General features: G+C 34.9%; 1 non-coding gene across 1 annotated transcript; it reads left to right on the top strand.

Annotated features, from left to right (window-relative positions):
• Window positions 1-8,565: 8,565 nt before the first annotated feature.
• On the top strand, window positions 8,566-8,672 carry LOC128290786 (small nucleolar RNA R71). Its single transcript, XR_008280572.1, has one exon. It is a non-coding gene; the product is annotated as a small nucleolar RNA R71 (small nucleolar RNA).
• Window positions 8,673-12,255: the final 3,583 nt, after the last annotated feature.

Genomic DNA, 12,255 nt, shown 5'->3' with positions numbered 1-12,255 from the left:
ACTATTGGATACACGAAAACTTGCACATAAGTGCCACATAAACATAAGTAGCCAAAGCTACCTTATAACATGTAATACATCCATAATGAACTCGGACCTCTCAACGAGCTCGGATGTTACATGTATCGCATGCATTATGAACTCGAACCACTCAACGAGCTCGGATGCTACATATATCATGAACTTGGACCACTCAACAAGTTCGGATGCTCACATATATCATGAACTCGGACCACTCAACAAGCTCGGATTTCTTAATTCCTAGTGACATGTCACTTGTATCCTAAACTATTCCTAAGGTTCAAACAAGATTTTCCACACTTGCACATAGCATCCTTATCGCACTTTCTTGTCATGTCGCGAGCAACAAAAATAATATCATTCATGCTTACCAATTCACCATTCTAATATTCATGAAATAAACATGGCATTGCTCATAATAACATTTAGACATTTGCCACATAATACAATAATCATATCAACTGTATAAATATTCATCAGATAATGTTAACTCATCAATTTAAGCTCAAGCATAAACAATGATATTAATGCATTATTATTGACATACGAACTTACCTCGAAAGCGAGCACAGCTATTTATTCCGATTTAGTCCATAATCTAATTCATTTCCAATCTATGCCCGAATCCCATTTTCCTTGATCTATAATATCATATTTAGCTTAATAATTAGTCACATTATTTATATGAGTCCAAAAATCATACTTTTACAAATTTACTTTTGCCCTTAAACTTTTACATATTTACACTTTTGCCCCAATGCTCGTAAAATGATTTTCATTCAATTTCATTGTACTTTAAGCCTAGCCAAATCATTTTCATAATTATAGTAGTCCCCAATTTCCACTAAAACACACTTTTATGAAAAATTTTATAACTTTTATGATTTAGTCCTTTTAAGCATTTTCACCTAAAATCACTTAGCAAAAGTCGTTTATTAAACACCCAACATTCATTTTCTACCATTAGACATCAAAATACATGCATGACATACATGGGTAAATTTTTAAACATCAACCCTAGCTCAAATAAATGGTAGAAATAGATAGATCTTGTTACAAGGATTTCAAAAACGTAAAAACCATTAAAAACGGGGCTAGAACGGACTTACAATCACGCTTGGAAGCTTGAAAAACCCTAGCTATGTCTTCTCCATACAAGTTTCAGCCATGGGGTAGAAGATGGACAAAAATTGGACTTTAATTTTGTTTTTAATTCGTTTTAATTACTAAATGACCAAAATACCCTTAGCTTAAAAATATCCTATTTCACCTATTTCATGTCCATTTTTGTCCAAAAAATTAACCAATGGTCTAATTACCATTTAAGGACCTCAAAGTTAAAATTTCAAATCAATTTGACACCTTTAACATGTAGAACTCAATTTTTACACTTTTTACAATTTAGTCCTTTTGACTAAATTGAGTGCCCAAACGTCAAAATTTTCAAATGAAATTTTCAAGAAATCATCTCGTAAAATTGTAGACAATAAAAATATAATAAAAATAAGTTTTCTTAAGTCGAATTTGTGGTCCCGAAACCATTGTTCCTCCTATGCCCTAATTTAGGATGTTACATTTGACACGAATATCTGTCTGATTCAGTGGTTAAGTGTTTTGAGTGTATGTAGGAGGTCCCAAGTTCAAGCCATGCCTTTGGAAAATTTTGAAATTTTTCTAAGTTAAGCCTCACTCTTGTTTAGTAAGCTTTTATTTAATTGTTTACAAAACCATATCAGAATGGGCCAAATGGTCTAGTGGTTGATGTGCATGATAAGTTTTATATTTATGATTGATCATACTTGAAAACTAAATATTATCACGATAAAGGCAAGCGCACCTATCGAACAGTAGTATAGCTTATAGCAAGACCGGAATGTCGAACCCATAGGAACTAAAATTACTAGTATTAACCTTCTTTTTATTATCTAGCCTAAAAATAAGGGGATTTGCTTTATCTAAACTAATTAACTAAACTAAGAATGCACAGGAAGTAAATTAGGGAAATACTTTTAGGAAAACTGATTGATTTAAACAATACCCAAGGAAGAATCCACCTAGACTTCACTTGTTGTTTGACTCTGAATTAGACGATTTATTCACTTGACTCGATCCGTAGAAATCCCTAATTTATATTATTATCTCTCTTGAGACTAACAACGTCTAACCCTAGGTTGATTAATTGAAATCTCTTTCTAATTAAAACCCCTAATGTTGCATTAACTCGATCTATGGATTCCTTTATTAGGTTTGACCCTAATCTTGTAGATCTATGTTGCCCTATGTCTAGGGGTGCAATCAACTCCGCTTAATTATGCTAGATCTACTCTTAGACAGGGACTTTTGCTCCTCTGAATAAGCACATCAATACTTGAATCAATATCCTGAAATATTAAAGCAAGAATTAAGAACACATAATTAAGAACAAATCAAATATTTATCATATAATTCAGAAAATAGTAACAAGATCAGTCTTAGGTTTCATCCCCCTTAGGTATTTAGGGAATTTAGTTCATATATGTAAAAGGAAACATCTTAGAAGAATAATGATAACAAAACATAAAGAAAACCGAAAAACCCCTGAAGGAAATTAAGGGAAATCTTCAGTCTTGAAGAAGAATCCGGCTTCTGATATGGATCAATCGGCTTTCCTCCAGTAATTCCTTGCCTCCTACTCCGTGTCTCTTCTAGGTGCCCTTCTAGAGTGTTTATATAGGCTTTAGAATGCTTCCAAACCCTCAAAAGTGGCCTTTTCCGAGTAGAACTAGACTTGGGGTCGACAGGGACACGCCCATGTGGGGTGGCTTAGGTCGTGTTAGAGTATGCTAAATAGACACGGGCATTGGTCTACCCGTGTGAGGAAGTCTAGGCCGTGTTGATTTCCCATATTCACCCTTTTTTTTTGTTTTTGGCCTATTTCTCACTCTTTTTACTCTCATATGCTCACCTAAGTATAAAACATGAAATTAAAGGATTAGGAGCATCAAATTCCACAAATCTAATGATAATTCATCCAAAAATGTGCTTAGGCATGGGATAAAATATGTATAAATTACGACTTATCAAATATCTCCACACTCAAGCGTTTGCTTGTCCTCAAGCAAAATCCTCAATTCACAATTATGAATTCATTTTTCTCAACTTATAATTCCTATCAGTAATATCTCAAAATAATCCATAAGTAATCATACATTGATAATTCAACAAGAAGAACATCAAAGTTTCAAACATTCCAAGTTGAGCATTTTATCACAAAAACATAGGTGTTTCCCCTCATCTAAGCAATCCCCTTTGATTCAAAATATCACAAAATTCAACATCCTCACTAAAGATTCACTCAAATCACTCGAGGTGTTTAAGGACAACAAATTTAGCACTCATCAGTCAATATGAAAAGTTATTACCATAGGCTTGCTTGAAAATCAAATCTCCACCACTATATATTGAGATGATACATCAATCAGAAGGTCTTTAAAGGGTTGTAACGTGACTTTGGTTAGGGGGTGTGGTCACAAACTGAAAGAGAAGGTTAGAATCGAGATTGAATTGAAAAATTAAATAACTAGAAAAATTTTAAAGCTGACAAATTACATTCCTAATTAGATGATCCTAGAATTGAGCTTTTTTTCATGGTTAACATCGTTTTAAACCAAGCCTTACATAATTTCGTAATATGCTAGACCATCTCAACTGCAGCAAGTTCTTTTTTTTTTAAGAACAAATCAAGTAACATAAAACTTTGCTAACTATCAAAAATAAAACATAGCTAAGCAATTTATTCAAATCAAATCTCGACAAAAATAGGGATCAAACTAATTGAGGGGATTTCAACAATAATGGGTTATGGGTTAATATTGAGGGTAAATCAATGAATGGCTTGTTAGGCTCAAGGGAATTCACTAAAGGTTAATTATGAAGGTAGACTTTTATGGAGTGAGTGGGTTAAACCTAAGTGCCTTTATCATCTCGACATATCAAATCAATGGTGTGGTCTTGACATGCATAATCAAAGCAACTTCTAGAATAACAAATCAATATTGACGCACTCATAGCAACAATAAAAGTGAGCATGAAAGAAATAATATATGCTCTAAAGGCTCAAAATCTCACAAAAATTATGGCTTTTTGATGTTAATCTTGTGAATTTCAACTTCAAGATAATACCTAAACTTAGGGGAATAACCTAAAAATTTTTAATTCTCAGAAATCAACTTATCATGCTTGATTCTCTAATTTTTTAAAGTTTAAACAATCAATGCATAAATGCCTATGTTTTAATTCAAGAAATATCTATAAAAACAATAAATTAATCAAAATTCATTCTAATAGTGATATGAGTGAGTCACGTGAGAATAAGACATTCAGGGATTTTTCAGATGATGATATAAATAACCCCCCACACTTAAGATGTACATTGTCCTTAATGTACAAAGATAGATTTACTGAAAAATATAGATATAGGATCATAAGATAGGGAGAGAAGTGAAACTTCCTGAATGTTAAATGGAATCTTTGAATCGGAGTCATGGAAGTAATCGGCTAAGGCAAGGGTGAGATTTGGAGGAGGATACTCCGGTGATGGTAGAGGTTGTTAGTCCACAAGTGCTGTGCCAAAAGAATATTATAACTAGTGGTAGCTATGGTTGTGGTCGAGCAGGGCATGACAGTCGTGGAGGACCTTTTCCAGTAGAGTTGCAAATTCCTAAGTAATAACTGCGATAACTCTTAACAAAATGGTCGAAAACATAAATTTCTTAATATAAATTTTAAAACCTAAAGATGAAGTAAAAATAGTATTAAAGAGAAATGGGATAAAAAGTAAGTTAAAAAGATAAATAAATATAAAAATAAATAAAAGATGAATAGTAGGGGTTTATAAAGATATTGGGGCACAGGGGCGTGCCCAGCCCGTGTGTTTTGTGGTTCTCAAATTTAGGCGTTTTGACAGTTTCCACCATAGGTGGTGGGCACGGGTGTGTCGTACGCCTGTGTTAATTTATCAGTTTCTTCCACCACTTATAGACATGGGCGTGTTGCACGTCGTGTCCTTCTTTGTTCACTTCTCCCACGCCCGTGTATGTATGCGCACGCCCGTGTTATTTTGACAGGATTGCCCACGGCCATGGCAATGTATCGAATCCCATGTTTTGGGAAAAAATTTTCTCTGTTTTCACAAGGCCATATCGCCCGGCCGTGTCACTGCCCATAGTATGAGCACGGCCTAAGGTACACCCGTGTGGATTTGGAAAACCTTTGTTCAAGGACTCTGTTAGTGATTTAGATGTTAAAAACTAAAATTTAAAGAAATCAACTCCGTTAATGCTCGGGTTACCTCCCGAGAAGAGCTTATTTAGAGTCTAAGCTCGACTCTACCTTGTGGGTATATTCAAGTAAGTTCTTGGAGCTGTAACTCCTCTTTATCGTCTTTAAAATTCTTACTATTATAAAGTTTGAGATGATGTCCATTTACCTTGAAAGTGCATTGTGATGGATGACTTACCTCTAGTATGCCATATGGAAACACAGTTTGGACTACGAAAGGACCTAACCATCGTGATTTAAGCTTTCCAGGAAACAATTTGAGCCTCGAGTTATATAACAGGACAAGATCTCCAACTTCAAATTGCTTGCGTTGCCTCAAACGAGCGTCGTGGCGGCGCTTCGTTGCTTCCTTGTATAGGCGTGAATTTTCATATGCATTGGTTTGCCACTCATTTAACTCGTTCAACTGCATCAACCTGTTTTCACCTGCATGTTTGGGATAAAAGTTTAGAAATTTTATAGCCCAGAATGCCTTGTGTTCTAACTCAAACGGTAGATGACAACTTTTTTCGTAAACAAGTCTGTAAAGGGATGTTCCTATGGGAGTCTTAAAAGCAGTTCTATAAGCCCATAAAGCCTCATCTACTTTCGTTGTCCAATCCTTCCTGTTTGATTCTACTATCTTTTCTAGGATATGTTTGAGCTATCAGTTTGCTACTTCGACTTGTCCACTTGTTTGAGGATGATAGGGGGCAAATGTTCTGTGGTGAACTCTGTATTTCTTAAGGGTCTTATCAAATTGGGCGTTACAAAAATGAGTACCCTTATCACTGATAATTGCTCTAGGTGTCCCAAATCGAGAGAAGAGTTTCTTAAGGAATCATACTACCACTCTAGCATCATTAGTAGGTAAAGCTTGGGCTTCCACCCATTTAGACGTATAATCAACAGTTACTAATATGTACTTATTCCCAAATGAGCTAGCGAATGGACCCATGAAATCAATACCCCATATATCAAATATTTCACATGAGAGCATGTATGTTTGGGGCATTTCGTCACATTTAGTGATATTACCTGTTCGTTGGCATTTATCACAAGTAGCAACATACCTGTTGGCATCCTTGAAAAGTGTAGGCCAATAAAAACCTAATTCGAGTATTTTATGTGTGGTCCTATTTCCACTGTAATGTCCTCCAGTTGGTACTAAGTGGCAATTTTCCAAGATATTCAATGCTTTTGACCTTGTAACACATCTCTTAATGACTTGATCTGCACATATACAGAAAAGAAAACGGTCTTTCCAAAAGTAGTTTTTGACATCAGTAAAGAATCGCTTTTTTTTGCTGATGTGTCAACCCTTTTGAGATAATGTTAGCGACTAAAAAATTCGTAATGTTTGCAAACCCAGGTACTTCAGAATCAGATATAGCAAAAAATTGTTCTTCAAAAAATGAATCATTTATCTCAACTTCATCTAGCTCTTTGGTACTTGAATTTTCAAGCCCGGAAAGATGATCGGTCGTGAGATTTTCAGCTCCTTTCTTAGCCTAAATCCCCAAGTCAAATTCTTGCAATAACAGAATCCATCGTCGAGGTTTTGCATCAGTCTTAGTTAAAAGGTAGCGAAGAGTAGAATGGTCAGTATAAATGACAACTCTAGAAAATATTAGATATGGCCTAAATTTATAGAATGCAAAAACCACAGCTAGCAGCTCTTTCTCCGTGGTGGTGTAGTTTTCTTGTGCGGCTGTCAAAGTTTTGCTAACATTAGGTTGAAAATGCTTGTCTCTTTGCTGTCCCAAAACTGCACCTACTGCAAAATCACTCGCATCGCACATTAGTTCGAAAGGTAAATTCCAATCAGGTGAGATTATAATTGGAGCATTAATCAATTTATCCTTTAAGGTATTAAATGCCTCTAAACATTCCTGATAGAAATTAAAAGGCACATTTTTTTCTAGTAATTTAGTCAAAGGCTTAGTTATTTTAGAAAAGTCTTTAATAAATCTTTTATAAAACCCAGCATGTCCTAAAAAGCTTCTAATAGCCTTAACTGAACTAGGGGGAGGTAGTTTTTCAATGGTTTCAATTTTAGATTTATCAACCTCAATCCCTTTACCATAAATTTTATGTCCTAACACAATACCTTCTTGAACCATAAAGTGACATTTTTCCCAGTTAAGTACAAGGTTCGTTTCCTCATATCTTATTAAAACTCGTTTCAAATTTTTAAGGCAAAGATGGAAAGAGTTACTGAATATCGAAAAATCATCCATAAATACCTCTATGATGTCTTCAACGAGTTTGTCAAAAATGACCAAAAGGTAAGTTAATATGCAGTTGTTTAAAAAATTCAAGAAATTTACCGAATTGTGCATCCATGCAGTCTTTCTTCAACTTTGCTGGATATGAGATTGGTGGTTCATATTCATTTGGCATTGGATTGTCATTGTTTTCGGGTTTTACTTCCTCTCCTTCGTTTCTATCAGCTTCTTAGGATGGCTTCTTTTCAGATTCAGCTAACACTTTCCCACTCCTTAGTTTAACTGCTTTCACAGGCTCTTTTGGATTGGGTTCAGTGTTACTGGGTAGACTTCCTGGTGGTCTTTCTGAAATCAATTTAGCAAGCTAGCCTATCTGAGTTTCGATCCCTTGGATCGACACTTGTTGATTCTTAAGTGTTGTTTCGGTATTCTAAAATGATTTTCTGACACTAAGATAAATTTCGTTAGAATCTCTTTAAGGTTCGGCTTCTTTTCCTGCTGGAAAGGTGGTTGGTGAAAAACTGGGGAATGTTGTGGCCTTTGATTTCCTTGGCCACCCCACGAAAAGTTGGGATGGTTCCTCCAACCTGTATTATAAGTGTTATTTTAAGGATTATTTTGAGGTCAAGGATTATTACCCATATAATTCAATTGCTCATTTTCCATGTTGTGGCCATAGGGTGGGTATTCTGAATTGCTTGTTCCACCTCCATTTGCATCGTACTGCATTACTGGATGAGCCTGTGAAGAACCAAGTAAACCATCAATTTTTCTATTCAAATGTTCAACCTAATTAGAGAGCATAGTGACTGAATCGACGTTAAAAACACCGGTCACTTTCTTCGGCTTTGTCCTCATGACTTGTCACTGATAATTATTCAGTGGCATCTCTTCTATAAATTCGTAAGCCTCTTCAGGTGTCTTATTATTGATAGTCCCACCAGCAGCTGCGTCAATCATCTGTCTTGTCGAAGGATTCAGGCCATTGTAAAAAGTTTGAACCTGTAGCCTAAATGGTAACCCATGGTGAGGGCACCTTCTCAATAGATCATTTTATCTCTCCCATGCATCATAAAGGGTTTCTAGATCCATCTGCACAAAAGAAGAGATATCATTCCTCAATTTAGTCGTTTTAGCCGGCGAAAAATATTTCAGAAAATTTTTTTCGATCATTATTTGTTCCTAAGTAGTGATTGACCCTCGTGGTAACGAGTTCAACCACTGTTTAGCCTTATTCCTCAACGAAAAGGGAAACAACCGAAGGTGAATGGCATCATCACAAATGCCATTGATTTTAAAAGTGTCACAAAGTTCCAAAAAATTCACTAAATGAGTGTTTGGATCCTCATCCTGCAAACCATCAAACTGAACGAATTGTTGTATCATTTGAATCATGTTAGGTTTCAGTTCAAAATTATCTACAGTAATAGCAGGCCTAACTATACTCGATTCAGTTCCTGTTAAATTAGGTTTAGCATAATCATACATAGTACGAGGAGCAGGATTCTGATTTATTAGATCTGCAGCAACCACAGGAGGTAGCTAATTATTGATACGTGATATTCGTGACAGGTTTTAAAAATTTATAATTAAGCGTTCTTGAAACTAACTATTATCACGATGAAGGCAAGTGTACCTATCGAACAGTAGTATAGCTTTAGCAAGACTGGATTGTCGAACCTAAAGGAACCAAGAGTACTAGTAATTACTTTCCTTTTATTATCTAGCCTAAAAATTAAGGGATTTGTTTATCTAAATTAATTAACTAAACTAAGAGTGCACAGAGAGAAATTGGGGAAAAGCTTTTGGGAAAATTTGATTGATTAAGACAATACCCAAGGAAAAATCCATCTAGACTTCACTTGTTATTTGACTCTGAATCAGACGATTTATTCATTTGACTTGATCCGTAGAAATCCCTAAGTTATATTATTATCTCTCTCGAGACTAATAACGTCTAACCCTAGGTTGATTAATTGAAATCTCATTCTAATTAATAGCTAGTGTTGCATTAATTCGATCTATGGATCCCCTTATTAGGTTTCACCCTAATCCGACAAAATCTTATCACTGTATCTCTAGGCGTGCAATCAACTCCGCTTAGCTATGACAAATTTACTCTTAGACAGGGTCTATTCCTCCTCTGAATAAAAGCATTAACTTGAATCAATATCCTAGAATATTAAAACAAGAGTTAAGAACACATAATTAAGAACAAGTCAAATATTCATCATACAGTTTAGATAATAATAACAAGATCCGTTTTAGGTTTCATTCCCATTAGGTATTTATGGGGTTTAGTTCATAATTATAGAAGAAAACATATCTAGAAGAATAATGAAAACAAAACATAAAGAAAACCCAAAACCCCTGAATGCAAATTAAAGGGAGATCTTCAATCTTGATGATGAATCTGGCTTCTGTGATGGACCAATCGGTGTCCCTTGAGTAATTCCTTACCTCCTACTCTGCGTCTCCCCTCCTAAGTGCCTCCTTAGGTGTTTAAATAGGCTATAGAATGCCTAAGAGCCCTCAAAATTGGCCATTTCCAAATAGGGTTATACTTGGGCTCGGCAGGGACACGCCCATGTGCGATTACTCCAGCCTGTGGTCAAGGCTGTTGAATAGGCACGGGCATGTAGTCTACCCGTGTAAGTCGTGCTTCAATCCTACTAAAGGGACACGGCCACGTGACACTCCAGTGTGAGGAAGTCCATGCCGTGTTGATTTCTCATGTGGGTCTATTTTCTCTGTTTTTGACCCGTTTCTCATTCTTTTTACTCTCTTATGCTCACCTATTTATAAAACATGAAATTAAAGGATTAGAAGCATTGAATTCACCAAATCTAAGGAGAAGACATCCATAAATGTGCTAAGCATGGGATAAAAGCATGTATAAATTACGGTTTATCAAATACCCCCACACTTAAGCATTTGCTTGTCCTCAAGCAAAATCCTCAACTCACAATCAAAATAAATTCTTCTCAATTTATAATCCCTATCAATAATTTCTCAAAATAATCCATAAGTATTCATACATTGAAAATTCAACTAAAAGTACATCAAAGTTTCAAACATTCCAAGTTCAGCATTTTATCACGAAAACATAGGTGTCTCCCCTTATCTAAGTGATTACCTTCGATCAAAATATCACAGATTTTAATATCTTCACTAAAGATTCACTCAAATCACTCTAGGTGTTTGAGGACATTAATTAAAGCACTCGTTAGTCAATATGAAAAGTTATTACCATAGGCTTGCTTGAAAATCAAATCTCCACCACTATATATTGAGTTGATACATCAATAAAAAAGGTCTTTTAGAGGGTTGTAATGTGGCTTTGGTTAGGGGGTGTGGTCACAAGATGAAAGAAAATGTTAGAATCGAGATTGAATTGAAAAATTACCTAGCTAGAAAAATAACCAATCATCAGTTGAATACAAGTGAGCTTCTTCTCAGAGTATGAAATTAACATTCAAGATCAAAAATGACAAATTACTACTAATATGTGTTGAAGTATTTTTTTTTAAGAACAAGTCAAATACATAGAAGAACAAAACATAGCTAAGCAATTAGTTCAAATCAAATCTCGACAAAAATAAGGATCAAATTAGGGGATTTCAACAATAATGGGTTATGGGTTAATATTGAGGGTAAATCAATTAATGGCTTGTTAGGCTCAAAGGGGTTCACTAAGGCTTAATTATGAAGGTCGGCTTTTGTGGAGTGAGTGGGTTAAACCTAAGTGCCTTTATCATCTTGACATATCAAATCAAATGGTGTGGTCTTGATATGCATAATCAAGCAAGTTCTAGAATAACAAATCATTACTGACGCACTCATAATAAAAGTGAGCATGAAAGAAATAAAATATGCTCTAAAGGTTCAAGATCTCATAAAAATTATGGCTTTTTTATGTTTGAGCTTGTGAATTTCAACTCAAGATAATATCTAAACTTAGGGAAGCAACCTAAAAGTTTTTTAATTCTTCAAAAATCAACTTATCATGCTTGATATCCTAATGTCTTAAAGTTTAAACAATCAATGCATAAATGCCTATGTTTTAATTCAAGACATATCTATAAAAATCATAAATTAATTAAAATTTATTCTAATAGTGATATGAGTAATTGGCGTGAGAATAAGACAAAATTAAGGGATTTTTAATGATGATATAAGAGACCCCCCACACTTAAGATGTACATTGCCCTCAATGTACAAAGATAGATATAGTGAAAAGTATAGATAAATAATCATAAGATAGGGAGAGGGGTGAAACTTTCTGAATGATGAATGAACTCCTTGAATTGGAGTTATGGAGAATAATCGGCCAAGGCAATGATGAGAGTGGAGGAGGATACTCCGGTGGTGGTACAGGTTCATTAGTCCATAAGTCCTAGGCCAAAAGAATATTATATCTGGTGGTGGCTATGGTCATGGTCGAGCAGGACATGGCAGTCGTGAAGAACCTTTGCCAGTGGAGTTTTTAGTTCCTATGCGATAATGAGCTTTGGAGCTCTTTATAACTGTGATAGAATCAGGAACTCTTTAAGAAATATAAGGGAGCATAATTACTTGTAATGATATAACCGAAAATAAAAAATTGTAAAAACTAAAATTAAACTAATATTAAAAGAAAATAAAATAAAAGTACTTAAAGAAGATAAATAAAGATAAAAGTGAAAATAAAAATAATAAATAAAAAGTT

Source organism: Gossypium arboreum, chromosome 3 (genome assembly GCF_025698485.1).
Source record: "Gossypium arboreum isolate Shixiya-1 chromosome 3, ASM2569848v2, whole genome shotgun sequence".
NCBI lineage: Eukaryota > Viridiplantae > Streptophyta > Magnoliopsida > Malvales > Malvaceae > Gossypium > Gossypium arboreum.
Note: the sequence above shows the minus strand (reverse complement) of the source record. Positions and strands in the feature narration are given on the sequence as shown.